Source organism: Eretmochelys imbricata, chromosome 9, assembly GCF_965152235.1.
Source record: "Eretmochelys imbricata isolate rEreImb1 chromosome 9, rEreImb1.hap1, whole genome shotgun sequence".
Classification (NCBI taxonomy): Eukaryota; Metazoa; Chordata; order Testudines; family Cheloniidae; genus Eretmochelys; species Eretmochelys imbricata.
Genome location: NC_135580.1, coordinates 41,052,462 through 41,069,555, shown reverse-complemented (window position 1 = coordinate 41,069,555; position 17,094 = coordinate 41,052,462).

Below are 17,094 nucleotides of genomic sequence, written 5' to 3'. Positions count from 1 at the left end.
CCTTTCACCTTACTGATGACACAAAAGCAAGACCCCAATTAGTTTCTTTGATACTATGAACTAAGTGCAGCTACTTAGTGTCTTATAGTTAGTGATCACTTACTTAAATCCTTTAATTTTAAAAAAAATAGTCGTTATGAACCATTAAAATGTTACCTATTTAATATAATTTTCAGTGGCAGTGGTAATACCAAAAAAAACAACTGAATTCCCAACTCATTATATATAGGACAACAGATATCCTAAATGAGTGCAAGTTGGTAATTCATATTAGTGGCTTTTCCATGTTCTTGCATTTCATATACAGCAGCACAGCCTAGCCAGGGAAATCATCCTTGTACGCACTCAAGGGGCCATATATTTTCACAGGACATATTTTTAACTTGAATGTTTCAGCTTTTTAAAATGGAAAACTGTTTCCATGGAATGGAAACTTTAAAACTGTAACTTTTAAACCATTAGTAATTTAAGTCTTTTCTGTCGAAAATGTCAAGACAAGGATATGTTGCCCCTCAAAGTGAAGTCAGTGAGAGAACATCACCAATTCCTTGTCTGCAGCAGTAACCTAAAGAGAAATAAAACCAAAAGCAATTTTTTTCATGGTGAATTTAATTCTCGGGAAAGGTGGTAGATTAACAGCACTAGACATTGAACTCTGTTTAGCCATATAAAAAAATGCAGTGGCAGCAATGCAGACTCTCTCCTTTCGCTGTCACTGTGTTTCATGCCTCTTCAGGAGAGTCCATCTGCAGATGCTGATTCAGTTCTTAGCCTTTCTGCCAAAACTGCTAACTAGGTAACAAAGGAATAAATGGCGACCTGTCACTGGCAAGATTATTAACTCATTTCACGGAGGCTGCTGAACAGCCATCAGCTGATAATGACTTTCTGCCACTACTGAGCTGTGTCAGACTTGAATCAGTTACCTAGAGGTCAAGGTCTTTTATCCTATTACCTGCCTCTTGAGCCTTTCTCCTAAAAGCATTTCAGTAATATTTTTTATGTACAATTACCAAGTTATTATGAGAGTTCACCTTGATTTTTGTCTGTGCTAGCATCTAGTGTTTATATTTCTCATTCAAGACGTCTAATAGGGTTGTGGTACATATTGCAGTGCTGTCTAAGAAACATGAAGTGGGTTACACCACAGCCATTTGGCATACAAAAGAAAGGGGATAGGATTCTTCCTGTCTCAGTAAAGGATTAGAGAACATGCCTTATAGTGATAAACTTAAGAAGCTCAATCTATTTAGTTTAACAAAGAGAAGGTTAAGGGCGGGGGTGCTAGAACAGTTTGTATAGTGCGGGTGCTGAGAGCCATTGAACCAAACTGTAAACGCTGTATATGATAGAAGCCACTTCAAGACAGGGGGGTTTCTGCACCCCTAGTTCCAGCACCTATGATTAAGGGGTGACTTGATTACAGTGTAAAGTGCCTACATGGGGAAATGTTTGTTAATGGGCTTTTCAATCTAGCAGAGAAAGGTATAATGCAATCCAATGGCTGGAAGCTGAAGCTAGACAATTCAGATGGGAAATAACGCAGAAATTTTTAAGTGAGGGTAATTAACCATTGGAACAAGTTACCCAGGGTGTGTTTTGTGGTGGATTCTCCATCACTGGGGATTTTTAAATCAAAACTGGATGGTTTTTTTCCCTAGAAGATCTGTTCTAGGAGTTTTTTCAGGGAAGTTTTATGGCCTGTGTTGTACTGGAGGTCAGACCAGATGATCACAGTGGTCCCTTCTGGCCTTGGAATTGAGGAACACCTCATGCCTGGTGATCCGTTAGATAGTATAGGAAGTAACAGCTTGCCTGAATAATTAAGAGGCATATACTTCCCTCCCTGTCTTCATCTCACTCTACGTCTGCAGCTCTTATTGACCTCATTAGGCGATGCATATGTAGATCGAGGACTGTACCACATGTTAATAGTGCTTTGGGGGAAGGATACAAAATATTGGGTATATGAAGGGAATACTCTTGGCATGGCTGCCTGATCAATACTCTGCATACTGCAAGGAACTACCGGTACAACAAAAGAAAAGTAGTTACTTCAAAAGGAGGAAAAATGGTTTTGTTTTTATAAGCACATTTTTTGTTTTTGTATTAGTTCTGCCACTGGGATTTCAGACAGAAGCATCCACCTCAAGAAAAATGTTGCTTTAATTTATAATGTTTTGCCATCCTATAACACTTTGCATCAGAGAATCTTAAAGCTCTTTTCAAATGTCGGCGAACTATGCTTTGCGGTATCTGTGGAAAGAAATTGCTTTTAACTTTTTACAGCGGGGAAACAGAGACACAAAGAATTCAGTTAGGGTCTGGTTTTTACAAGTATTTAGCACCCAGATCTCTAGGGCCTTGTCTTGAGTAGAATTTAAAGCTGTAATATTAGCTGGTTGAATTCATACGTGGGCTTTAACCTATGTTTAGCACATGTTAAAAGCAGTGGGCCTTATCTATACTAGACTATCACAATGTCTTAGCCAGCATGTGATGACATTACACCTTTAAATCCTACACTAGACCAGGCCCAACTGAAGTCAGTGGCAGCTCTGGGGGCTCAGTACTTTTGAAAATTAGGCCCATTGTAACACCCTCAAGATTCCACAGAGGGTTTGTCTCAATTAGGGAAAGAGTTGACTAACTCTGCCCTAGCCGTTATCTATTTTCCTAATTTAGACAGGTTAATACCTTTTGCTTCAATTTAGCTAATTGAGGTAGAACCTAATGGGAGACTAGGGTCAAGCTTGACTAGCTAAATTGAAGTACAACGTGTTCACCTGATCTACATTAGGGAAATGATTGTGATGTGGTTAGAGTTAGTTAATCCAAACTCTTTTCCTGGTGTAGGCAAACCCAGAATGCACTCTCTTCACCTCCTTTGCAACAGGCAGAGCAAACTACATTCCCGTGCACCACCAGGATATAATGAGGCACACCTAGAGGTTGGCCAGGAAGTTTTTGCATTGCTGCCCTTTCCTAGGGGTTTCACTGTACATTGCCACAGAAACCTTGCCAGCAAATGCTCCCCCTGGGAATGTGCTATAAGAAAACTTGTATCCCAATGTGGGAATCCCAGATAGCAAATTGCCTCTTTTTAAAATGTCAGATGAGTGATATTTAACACTGTTATAAGTGTGTGTGACTATAGAGCCTCAGTTAAGCCTAAAATTAAAGAAAAAATGATCTCTTAAATTTAACTGATGATTTTGATGCTTCATTAATCAGCTCAGCCTACCTACCTATCTAAATGATTTTTAAAAAAAAAAAAAAAAAATTCTATGCATTTTGCTTCAGTACATCAAGGTTTTTAACTTCTAGGACTTATTACTTTTACATAATCAAAGACTTAACGGAGGCAAAAAGATTAATGTTCTCTGTAAAATTTTTTTAACAATCGTATGATGGAAAAAATTGTCTTTTCATTATGTTATCCATGCCTAAGGAGTTTAGTTAATGTTGAGTGTCCACTCATTAGGAATTTTTTTTTAAATTGTTGTGAAAGTGGGTATTAAATATAATCATTTGATATTCCTGTGAGTGTGCTGTGAAGAAGCATAGCACTTGCATCGTAATTCACCATTAAACATGCATTAGCTAATGGACACTGAGACCCTTATTTGTGAAGAACTTACTACATGCCCTGTGTCTCCTGCAAAAGGTCATTTTTCCTTCATTTAAATAATTCATCAGCCTTCCTGTAAAACTCTTGCCAGCCTGGGATTCTTTCCAATCATGAGGAAAATGGTTGGAAGGCAGGAGAAATATGGAAACTAGAAAGTTGGGTGAAGAACGGGTCAGAGTACAACAATAAAAATCTTAGCACCAAACCCAGATGCCTGAGAAGCCTCCCTACTCTGTCCTGGTAAAAGAAGCTTCACACCAACCTGCCTAATCCTGAATATGGTGGCATGTGTGTTGCAAAGGTCTCTGTGGGTGTTCGGTTGTCCTATGGTCAGGTCCTACAGAGGCCTAGAAGAGGATAGCTCATCTCTTTTCCCCATTGAGGGAACTAATCCCTGAAGAAAAACCCCCATGGGGCAGAGAAATGGGACATTGTGATACAGGGGACTCATGGTAGGGTGTTAAGAGTGTGACAATATGTTCCAAACTCAGATTCCACATTGACATTTGCCAGCGTGACTCCCGTGCTCTACAGATCACTTTGGCACATATCCAGGATTACCTTCACCGTTTTTTAAAATGCTAATACTGTTTTTTGTGTACAGACCTAGAGTGTATCCTGTATTACTTTGCCAGATTTTGATAGCTTTACGCACATGGAATAGCATCTTGCGCAGTGAGTAGCCTCACTGAAATTATTAGGAGTAAAGGCACTTCACATTGTGAGCAAGGGTATCAGAATCAGACCCTAAATAATCAGAGTATGTGCAGTGATACCAACAGTAATGGTTATGAGAACAACTTCTAAGGATGCCTTCAAAATCATGGGGAGCCGGTGCTGAATGAATAGACTATTAAGGTCCCATGGCCAATGAGCCAATCCTATTGCCATAGAAATCAATGGGAATCTTTCCATTGACTTCAGTAGGAGTTGCATGCTGAACTGCATGCTGATGGATGGTATTTTGGTACTGATGTGCTATCTCAACTGTTTCCAATCTTTGTTTGAGATTTGTTCAGTTAAAAAACTCAGAAGATAAGGGAACAATTGTGGACACAGGATCTTTCAAATCTCTACAAAAGTAAATTAAACAATTCCGTAGGCAATATGTTGCTATATACTTGGGATGAGTTCATTGATTATAAACAGTCAACACATCAATTCCGCAATATGGAAAACTGCACTGATTTAATAAATGCAAGTAGCTAAATGAAACATTTGTGAATAGAGCAGATTCACATTGTTGTTTTTTTTATTTTTATCCATAGAATTGTCCTCTTTTGAGAAGTCTTTTAAACTTTTTTAATGGTTAGTTTTAAATGCTAAAGGAATGTATAGCCTAGGTTCCTATTACTTTGGCTTTCTTTTTCTGCTAATGGAACACCAGACATTAATGAAATGTCAATGACTGTTCCTGCCAGTTCAATTCTCTGGCTCTATCTAATTAGAATTAAATGGTTAGAGTGGTTAGAGAGACTAAATAAAAGGAACAAAAATAGTTCATTCTTCCAAACTGTGTTCTTGCATTTGCCAAATCAATTTTAATTAGTTTCATAAAGATGTCCTGGGTCTTCTCTGAAGTACAGTTTTGAGTCTTTTGCAGCACAGCAAGAAGCTATGCAATTCTGCTAGACTTTATTTCAGCACTATTCAGGAATAGCCAAATGATACCTACTTCTGTAATTAACTACTTCAGACTTTTTCAAATACAAAAATAGCCTCTGTATGGATAATTCAAGGGACAGAAATATACAGATTTGTTGTTGTGCTGTAAAATGTTCAGACTTTTTTAGTAGTCCCCTAGATTGTAATTAACTAGATTGCTTTCAGATTGTTCAATTTTTTTTCTGGGTCTGGTTAATTGTTATGTAGAATAATTAGCTAATTCTAAAATATTAAAGTTTAAAATATTTGGATTTTTAAGTTACTAACGGTTAAAATTATTGCTGGCTGCTAACCTTAATTAAAAAGCCTGCTATTAAAAAGCTGTTTCTTGTTGTCAGTGAACTGGATCCATGAAATGATTAATAGAAAAAGTCAGGAAGGCTTAAAGGAGTAGGTTTGTAGTGAGCCTGTGATGGAGTTTGTGTGCAGCCATAGAATTTTCTAACCTATGTGTTGTTCCAAAAAGCTGCAACATCAGGATGTTTGAATCATTTGGAGTCAGTTTGGGAAATATTTGGCTAATTTATAGTTCAAGAGATCAACATGAAATTTCCTTTTTGGATCTGGAGCTCAATGGGTCTTTCTTATGTCTGACCTATTGGTACATATAGGCAAAACAGCAGCTACATAGAGCCCTTCAGAGAACGTCTCCACAATAGGAAGTCTTTTGTGGGATCTGTAGAACCGGCTTTGCTAGCTCTTTGCCCCCACTTCATGCAAGAGCCCCTGGTGCAGGGGGAAATACAGAGTGGGCCTTGAGCATATTGGCGGCACTCAGGGCTGGCAGGAGATTTGGTCATAGCATCTCTGTTCCTGATGTTGCAAGGCCCACGGGGGCCATGGTCAAGTTAAGGCAGCATTCTGATTTGTCCTAATCTGCCACATGATTGAGGGTGGGGAATGCAAACTTGTCATTCTCCCACACCCTTGAGCTGGTATTGAGGTCAGTGCAGGAATGAATTTGTTCGAGAGGGCGCCTCTTGGAAAGAGCGGAGTTCTGAAAACACGATGAAGACCCAGAGATAGTAGAATTGGGAAATTCTCTTTAAAACAAAGACTGGAAGGGAAGGCCTGAGTGAATGATCAGGGCTCAAAGAACCAGGCTTCACTGAGACAGTGTGTTGTAAGCATTGAGGAAATGAAGGGAATGAGTTCACTTCCTCCTTGAGTTGTTAGGGTTAGGGATCTGTGTGTTTGCATGGCTGTTGCTGATTTTCATGATTCTCCTTTATATAAGTTCTTTGTTTTGTCATGTGAATAGTGTTTGCTTTCTTTTAACATCTTTCCTCTCACTTGGTCGACATTGTTAGTGTGTATATACTGTAAATATCCATCTGTGCAATAGACATTATTACAATTGCCTTCAAAAGGTCTGCCTGGTTTATGGGCAATTCAGTTACTGAGCAGAATGTACTCACGCACAACGCCAGACATTTATCCCTTCATCACTTCAAAATATAGCATTACATTCACCCCTATTGTAAGATATTCCTCCCTCCCCCTTTTTTTTCCTTTGGATAGGCCCTGTCATGGTTCCCTCCCCACTCTGAACTCTGGGGTACAGTTGTGGGGACCCACATTAAAGACCCCCTAAGCTTACAGTCCACCAGCTTAGGTTTAAAAACTTCCCCATGGCACAAATTCCTTTCTTTGTCCTTGGATGGTATTGCTGCCACCAGCAAGTGATTTAACAAACATTCAGGGAGGGACCATTTGGAGCTCTGTCCTCTTCCCCCCCCCCCAAAAAAAAATATCCCCCCAAGCCCCTTCACCCCCTTTCCTGGGGAGGCTTGAGAATAATATACCAACCAATAGGTTAACAAGGTGAGCACAGACCAGACCCTTGGGTTTTTAGGACACTAAAAACCAATCAGGTTCTTAAAAGAAGAACTTTATTTTATTTATTTAGATATATAAAAAAAATAAAGTACCTCTGTAAAATATTTAAAACGCAGAGGATTCTCCTCTAGGCTCAACTTCAAAGTTACAAAACAGGAATAAACCTCCCCTTTAGCATAGGGAAAATTCACAAGCTCAAACAAAAGATACTCTAATGCATTTCCTTGCTTTTACTTACAATTTCTGTAATTTAAGATGTATCAGTTCAGGATCTTTTTAGGAGATGTTTTTTCCTGCCCTGGTTCCTCTCTCTGTATAAGAAGGTGCACACACAAAAAGCATTAACAAAACCTTCCCTCTCCTTCCCCCCCTAGATTTGAAAGTATTTTCTTTCATCATTGGTCCTTCTGGTCAGGTGCCAAATAGGTTAGTGGAACTGATTAACCCCTTACAGGTAAATGATTCTGTACCTCTGGCCAGGAGGGATTTGATGTTATTGCATACATAAAGGTTGTTACCCATCCCTTTATATTTATGACAGGTCCAAACAGTACTATCCAAAAATGTGCCATAAGTCTTATATTTCCAGCCAACTGCTTTTGTGGCTCTCAAAGGTGTCTTGTGATATAGACCCTATAAAAGCTGACATTTTTTTGATTACCATGTTTCCATGACCTCCAAGGTTCACTGTCTGTTTCCAACTGTAGGACATAAAACTTCATGAACTGAAAAAAAGACCTCATCAATGTCATTAGGTTTTCCTCAGGACATGTTTCACCCTAACACGTGGTTGGGTCTCAATCAAAAAAAGATTGGGGGTAATGCACTAGCTTCATTACTTCATTTGGATTTAGCAGTCTGCTTGTTGGCTCCCCGCCGTTTTGTTACCTGAACGAATAAAGGCATTTCTTTATGCTTTCACAGATTCCACAGATTCCAAGGCCAAAAGAGACTATTGTGTTCATCTTGTTTGACTTCCCATATCACACAGGCCATAGAACTCACCTCCACCCCCAAAATTCCTAGGGTAAACTTGTTCGAAAAACCTCTCATCTTGATTGTAAACGTGTAAGTGATGGAGAATCCATGATGACCCTTGGTAAATTGTTCCAATGGCTAATTATTCTTACCATAAAAAATTTACGCCGCCTTCACTGAGCCTGTCTTTCAATATAGTTCAGTGGTGCCATCAAGTAGGGAAAATCTGTCTGTTTTGTCCCTAACTCATCGTGCCTGAACCCCAGTAAGAGGCTATGTTTGGCATTCTGATGGTTCTTTGAAAACGCACTCCTTTTTCTCAAGTCCCCTGCTGTTTTAGAAAACATCTCAGAAGTAGGCATCTAGACCCTTGTTAAATGCTTCATTGGAATTCTATTATGATTTAAGAGGCCTCAAATCCTGTTTCATTTCACTCGTGACCATAATATAATGATGTGTTTGTTTTAGTCCAGCTGTGGTTCTTGCCAATCTCTTACTGAATATGCTGTCTAGGGACAATCAAAAAATCAAATTTGATTATTTCTATAGTGGCATCAGCTTCTGTATTATTTGTCCTAGTAGTTTAACTACACAGCAAGTAGATTAAAGGTAACCCAACTGAATATCTAATTTTTTGTCCTCTCTCAATACTTTACTGAATACCTTAAAAATATCCAATAATCTTCTCATGCGATCACACTCACAAACATTTTCCCATCTGATTAATAAATTGAGGGAGTGACTCCCATATTCCCCTGTATTGCCTATTGAGTCAAAGTGCAAAAAACTTTCAATTGGTATTCCTGTCAGAGAACAATCTAAATTAAAAACTGTCAACCCTTCCGTCCCAAATACAGAAGGGTTGCTTGCCTATTGATTTATAAATCATTGGAGTGGAAAAATGAAAAATGAACATCTTGCCCTCATGAGCTCATCTAGTTGTGGAAGGGATAAAGAACCCATGCGAGCCACGCTGGTTAATTTGTACTCACCCAATGAGGCTGTTACATATTTTTATGCTGGCCTTCTTCATAAAATTGTCACCCAAAACAGGATGATGTGTACCAGTGATCTGAGTTGGTAAGTCAATGGAATAAATGCTTATTAGCCATCCAAAGAACCTCTCTGTGCTAGGAAGCTCTGTTATAACACAGAAAAATGCAAAACAAACACCACGGTAGTATCTTGGCCTGGCTATAGAGAGAAAACAAGGGAGTGAAAGTTAATGGAAAGTCACTTAGGAAAACCCCACCTATTTCCTGTGTGCTCACCAAATTACCATCCAAAATAATACCTTGGTACTGTGAGAATCGTTCAAGTCAATGATGAGGAGCTAAATAGTATTCTACACTACTACTCACAAAGGAAAAGAGGAACAAAAACAAAACAAAAACCCAGAGGAACTAGTGAAAGAAAACTGCATTATTGAGAAGGAATTAATTAATACTAGTAGTAAAAAAAAATTCAAGGCATTCCTAAAGGCTACGGCATCTTAAAAATCCTCCTCATGGGCAGGTCTTTATTAACTCTCCTATGTACAAAGAAGATGTACAAGCTGTCAAGTTGCTAACTCAGTTAAGACTTGAATGCCAATTGCCCACGTATCAAGCATCGCAAGGGAATCTGCTCACCAAGGAAAGGAAGGTGCTGGAGAGAATGAGAGATCACATGTTCTTTGTAAGGTGTATAGGAGTCATGCCTTACTGAGCTAGCACTGTTAAACCCATTCATATAATCTATTGGGCTATATAAATGAATATCTTCTAAAAACAAAAATATCCACATTCTGGGTAAAATCATCCCGCACACGATGGTGATTATAATTATATTGCAACCCCCACTAGCTGGATTAGTCATGGAATAAAGACCAGCAGGAAATCTCTTTTAAAAACTACTTAACTTAACCAACACACTATACACATTTATAATGGGCAATTATACGTGGCAAACAAATTCCCTTTCTTATACAGTGGGGGCTTTATTTTTCTACAGTTTCATTACTTTATGGCATTAAACCAAATATATGTGAAGGACATCATGTCTTGAAAGCCATACCATTCTGGAATATGTGTAGTCTGTCCTGATTGGGATTTGGATTGAAGACTTTTAAGGAAAACGCAAGACGCCATAGGAAGTAATATTGGTGATTCAGTAGATGTACTCTAATGTCTGAGTCTGTACAGTGCTGTGGAAAATGCTGTCCTTTACATGAGATCAAAAATTAGTATCTCATTACAGAATTCACAGCCCCTTTAACAAGAGTAGAGAAGTTAATGAAGTGTGCCTTCCTGGAAAATCCCCCTCTAAGCTTAAGCAGTGAAGTTATTCTTCACTTCTCAAAAACTGTTTGATACTGTTGTTAATGTGGAACTGTTATAATCACCTGTAGGGTAGAACATAGCATTGCTGTGAGAGATTGCTATACTAGTAATGAGCTTTTATATCTTTTTCAAGCACAAGATGGCTTAGGAGCTACCTACCTTAGGGGTTGCTTCTCTCCCTGTGCCATACTGCCAAAGGTGAGATCAGCAGTGGCACTCCAACTGGAGTCCTGTTGGTACATACAAGAGAGGGGCTGCCAGCTGAGTACTTTTTGTGAGTGGGGGCCCCATGGCATGAATCCGATGACCTTCAGGCTCCCTGCCCCTCCCCCCAGCCCCTCCCAGTCATTTCCAAATGTAGGATAGGGTGCGGAATTATTCAAGTGGAAGGGAGACTTGTGGTAGAATATTTTAAATTGTTGCACCAAGGTGTATTTGTTATATCGCCTGAAACATGTGAATAATTGCCCTTTTTAGCATTTTTTATAACTCCAAATCGCCAATCACAGCACTACATAAACATATACAATTGATTACTATACCCCGAACCATTTCTTGGGGGTGGCTGTAGGGGCAAAGGGGGGAATGTAAAAAACCAAGACTGGATTTTAACTCCTTAAGAATAAAACAAACAGCTTCCTACCTTACCCTGTTTTGAATTATGAAGCTGTGCCCTCTAAGAGTCTGTGTAACTTAAAAAGGAATTTGTATGTTTTCTTCGATTAGAGATGGATCCAGCCCACTCTAGACTAGTTCTCAGTTTCAGTGTTATAGAAATGTCTCAAATGGTAGAAATCTTATGATAACAGTTCTACTCACAAGATTTTCACTTTCTTGTGCCAGTATTTCATGAGAACACCTGTTTTCACAAGATTGAACTCTTTTGTAACTGGAAAATAGGCCTTTTCCAGTTTTGAATATGATTCAGACCCCAAACTGTATGGCCTAGGTCAGACTCAGTGATGAGGAGGCAATAGACATAAATGCTTAACTTCTGAAAGGCATTTGAACTTGAGGATCTAGTTTAGGTCCAGTTCCAGTTTCAGTATGCCAGTCAAAGGGCTTGTCTTCAGAGACACACTGAGATTTATTGCACAGCAAGATGAGGTCAATCTACAGCCCAATACCCTGCCATGTACTAACTGGTCATGTATGTTTCATCCACAAAGTGTGACGCTGAATGCAATTTAACTTACAACTGGTGTCAACCATCAACAATGTTATCTTCCCTGACTCCAGTTCTACTGATCGTAATGCATTGTGGACCCTGCTGTTGTGCACTACAAGCTTGGTAGTGTGCTTTGATGAGCTGTTGTTTGGAACACTGGAATTTTTAATGTGTGGTATCAAGGTAGATTTACACCCCAGTACACTAAGTCAGTGTAGACAAGCCTTAATTTACACCAGTACATTAAAAAGAAACGTTTTAAAAAGGAACCAAACACAAAAACCTTCACCTCTTTAACCTCCCCATTAAAAAAAAAATTAAACAAGATCAATGCAGTGCTATTGTAATTGAATCTCAAAGATTAGAATTTATCTTTCTTCAGGGCACAGGACAAAGCCCCTATTCTCCCTACCCAATACCTCCAGAATTGAGGAAACTTGCTTAGATATTTCATTTGAGATTTCCTTAGGTGACTATCAGTACCAGAAACTGAACTGCCATCTTTGAAAGCAATAGGTAGATTATTCTAACCTCCTAGAAAGTTCAATCACTGAGCTGCCTTTAGCTGAAATAATATAATTTTGGCTGCTTTTGATGTGTCCCTGTAAAGTTATCACCATCTTTACCACATTTGCAGTGTTTTCCATTAAAGTGTTCCAGCTATACACATGACAAGAAGATTGTCGCACAGAATGAGAGATGTTAATCTGGATTTCCAGAGACAATATACCAGTATTCAGAGTAACAGCCGTGTTAGTCTGTATTCGCAAAAAGAAAAGGAGTACTTGTGGCACCTTAGAGACTAACCAATTTATTTGAGCATGAGCTTTCGTGAGCTACAGCTCACTTCATCGGATGCTGTACCTCACGAAAGCTCATGCTCAAATAAATTGGTTAGTCTCTAAGGTGCCACAAGTACTCCTTTTCTTTTTGCGAATATACCAGTAAAAGCCCTTTATTTAATGTGTGCTAAGTCCCTCTCTTTTCTGCTTAATTAACTTTATTAATATTAAAGACAGACTACAAAACTGGCACTTCCTTAATTCAGGGGATCTTAACTCTAACACTTCTCTTGGGAGCCAGAGGAAATGTACGTTATCGTGAATGTTCTGGCCTAAGTGAGGCAAGGGAGCTGATGTACTATATTTTTCTCCTCCAAAGTAACTCTTAAGAAAAACAAAACAAACTGATCTAAACCACAAACCAGACACAAAAGGAAAATCTGACCTTTGATCTGTTTCTTGTGAAATGGAAATGACTAGATGAGAGGGAAAAGAGCTGCATTTAGCTCTGTCTACTTTTTCTGGCTGAGCAAGGTAGCTGCACTCTTTCCCAGAGGCTCTGCTGACCCCCTCTCTGATCTCACAGGTGGGGCCCAAGGAGAAGCTGATGCCAATTTGCCAACTTGTGGAAGATATTTTTTCTTTACAGGAGCATCTGGCTCATTCCATGGGCCGGTGTGTTGCCTCTGGGTTTAGACTCAATGTCTTGTGTAACAGAGTACCATTTTTGTGTAAATCTTTCTTTAAATGAGTGAGAATTCACACACTAAGCAAGGTCTGGTACTTTTACAAGGCATTTCTGGGGAGCCATGGTTTCACTGCTATTAGAACCCTGGCTAACTAGATTGACACTAGCTTAGGAATGCCTTCATCTTTGACAGTCACATCCCGTGACTGTGGTATAGACAGACTCTCAGACTCTTCATATTGTTTTAAATCAATTTCCATAACAAGATCAAATAAAGATCTTATAGATAGATATGTTACTTTATACCTGTCCCCCATGGAATCTAATAGAATTTTTGACCATATTGAACCCAAATTCCGCGTGTACCCATTGTTTTTCTGTCACTGAAAAATGTGTACCCAATATTTCACACCCAGTTGGATTAACTCTGTACACTAATGCAATTCCAAAACTCTTAGTTACTTCCTTACAGGAATTTTGGGAGTTAGCAAAGATCAAAATAATAGAGCATAGACTCTGGTTTCACTTGATTATCTGCTGCGCCTATTCCTTTAATATTTTTATTGCAATGGATTATTTGGGTGAATGGTTCCATGTCCAATGCAAAAAGCTTCCGGGACAGAGGACATCCCTGTCATATGCCTCTAGAGAGAGTGAAAACAGAGTGTATCCATTAAACCTCATTTCCTGTTATGAAAGTGCTTTTATCCATCTAAGACTGTTACACCCCTCTTCTGTATTGTTCTAAGACTTCCATGAAATAATTCTACTCTACTTGATCAAAGGTTTTCTCTGTATCTAATGGTAATAACATACATGGGTCTTCCTCTGATCAGGCAGAATGAATAATCCCCCAACACTTGTCATGTTTTCACTGTCTGTCATGAAAGAAACCTGTATCATCTTAAGAGGGCAGTATTTTTTTTTAATCTGTTAGCCAAAACCTTTGCCAATATTTGTACATTGTGGTTTCATAAGCAAAATGGGTTGGTAGGAGGAGCATATTAGAAAACCTTCTTTTACTCTGATTTAGAAAGTCTCATAAGTGTAACATTGAACATTTTTCTCAGTGGGCACATCCTTGAGATGCTTCATGAAATTTTGCAGGAAGCCTGTCTAAACTGAGGCCTTCACCTGACTATTTAAATCTGCAATAGCCTCTACCTTTTCTTCCATGATGTCTTCTTCAAGGTTTTCTAATCTGAGTCTATATTGAAAGATGAACAGTCTGTATAGTTATAGATTTTTTGGTGGGATTTTCAAAAGTGCTCAGTAATTATCAAACTGTGCTCCTATTGCAGCCAATTGCCACTGACGCCAATGGGAGCAGAGACCAGTCAATGCTTTTGAAAATTCCACCTTCTGGCTACTTATGGATACGGCTATGTATAGTAATGGGTATTTTTAGTAAAAGTCATGGACAGTTCATGGGCAATAAACAAAAATTCACAGCTCTGTGACCAGTCCATGACTTGTACTAAATACCCCGACTAAATCTTGGGGGGTGGATTGGTGGCATTGTGTGTGCTGGGGGGGGGGGGGGGGGGCGAGGCCTGGGTGTGCCGTGGGTGCTCTGGGGGGAGGGGTTGGCAGGGCTGGCAGGCTCTCTACCTGGCTCCACCCTAGGCAGAGATGCGGCCAGACGGCTCCGTGTGCTGCCTCTGCCCTAAGCGCCAGCTCCGCAGCTCCCATTAGGCAGGAACCCATGGCCAATGGGAGCTGTGGGGCAGCGCATGGAGCCATCTGCTAGGAGCTAAGGGAGGGACATGTCGCTGCTTCCAGGGAGCCGACAAAGGTAAGCGCCCCAATGCCCAGCTCTGAGCCTCCTCCCACACCCAAACTCCTCCTGTTGCTGCTGAGGAGAGGGGTGGGTGGTGGCCCGAGACTGCCCCAGCAGCGGCTGGTGTGGCTGGCTCCCAGGCTAGCTGCATCGGCCACTGCAGAAGTCCTGGAGGTCCCAGAAAGTCACGGAATCCGATATTTCTGTGAGCTCCGTGACAAACTCGTAGCCTTACTTATGGCTGGTGAGACTTGTACACATTGTGATAGTACTACAAATATATAGTACTTGCTTCTTTTGGGTGCATGATATCTGATGCTGGTCACTTGCTATGTGGGAAGAGTATTTTTTTTCCTCAGGAAACATTTAATTTCTGGGCCAGATGTTTGTCCCTTTTATTTTCTTTCTCATATCATTTCTGCTCCCTATATCTAAGTAGTTTTCCAGTTTGATTTTTTTGGGCTATTTAACTTTCCTCTTGCATTTTGCAATTGTTGAAAAATATTCTTTGATTCTATTTTATAACCGTTTTAGCCTATTTGTTTCCTCCTTAAGAACTATTCTGTTTTCCTTCTCTCTCTCTCTCTTTTTTTTAATTGGAAAGCTCTGCTAATTTTTAACTGATGTTTTATTACAATCTTGCCTGCATTCCACAGTAGGCCTCATTCAATGTTAGCTTGATTGTTACATTTAAAGTACTTAAGGTTGTCTCTTTATTGACTAACGTCTTCTTTTAGGAGATTCTGTAAAAGGGCAAAGTGTGATTGCCATGAATAAATGGTGAGTGGTTGAAGTCAGTTTGTTAGGTAAGATGGGAACGGTATGAGATCTGACAATTTGTTGTTTCCAGAGGTGCTACTCTCAACTAACTGTAAGAGAATATGTGATGAAAACATGTCATTGCACATTTATTTATTTGCAGGCAGGAGAAAAGTGTATTTTTTTATCATTAGGACTCTAGCCATCTTTCTAAGACCGATTAATATATTTGACTGAAATAGCACTTATTCCTTTGCCCTCAGAAATGTTGTCATCAAACCTATGACATTTTTGTTTCAGTGTAGGACTATAACAAGTTCATCTCATCGAGAAGAAGCTGTAGGAGAATTTTTTTCTACACTGGGTTATGAACAAGTATGGATAATATGGCAAACATTTTTGCCACTAAGGTTCTTTTTAAAAGCATTCAGGGGCCTTCCTTGTCTTTTCATTGCTCTTTTATTTAAACTCCTATCTGTGACGGGGAAAAGTGTCCCAACACCTCTTTTTTTTTTTAACATTTTTTGCAAGAGGATAATATGTCATTGCATTTTCTTAATTGTATGTAAGGCCTTCTGTCATTGTACATTATTAACTATAATTGAATTTAACAATTCAGTTTTTATATTGCTACTATTTTGGTTAAACAATCAAGACATTTGCCATATAATATCCATGAATGGGAGACACTGTTTTACTGAACATGTGTTACTGAACATAAGAAATCTTACAGACTATGATTTGTTTTCTTGACACAACTAGTTTTTATATTACTTGGTGTTTTCAATTCTGGTGTATTCCTCAATACCAAGCTTGTTTTAAATTCTGATTCATCTTGATCCAATACAACAAGACGAAAAAAGAAACACCCCTTCTTCACTTCCCAGCTTCCCACCCAGGATTTTTATGAGGGGGTATGCTCACCCAAATCCATTGAATCGGTCATAGTGCCATGGGAGGCATTAACCACTACTAGGAACACTGAACCCACAGCCATTAAAGGCAGGTCTGTTATCTTTCTGTGGACCAGAGGTGAGGGATTTTACTGTTCCCCATAGCTACTCTATCCAACTAAACTAGTTAACTGCCCCTCGCCTTCCCACCTTTTAGGAGGGTGCTCTCCTATATGCTTTCCTACCTGCCCCTCCCCCCCAACTTTACTGTTTAACATTTAATTGATTCATGTTTGTTTACAATAGATAATCTAGTATCCTTTACATTAATATTTTAATTGTCTCTTGATTTGAACAATTAAGGTTCATGTGATTCATATGCCCAGTGATTACAGCCAACCCATTCCTAATCCTCATTCCTTTCAGTGTTCTAAAGTGACACTAAAGTTCTTTGTGCTTCCTTTCCTTGGCAGCCTTCCATGTATTTTTCTTTTGCTTCTCTTCTGTATTGTCCCACTGACACTCAATTTGTCTTTCCAGAAACAGCCCCAGGGATTTTAAGAACTTTTTTCCTTTATTTCAGACCCTTA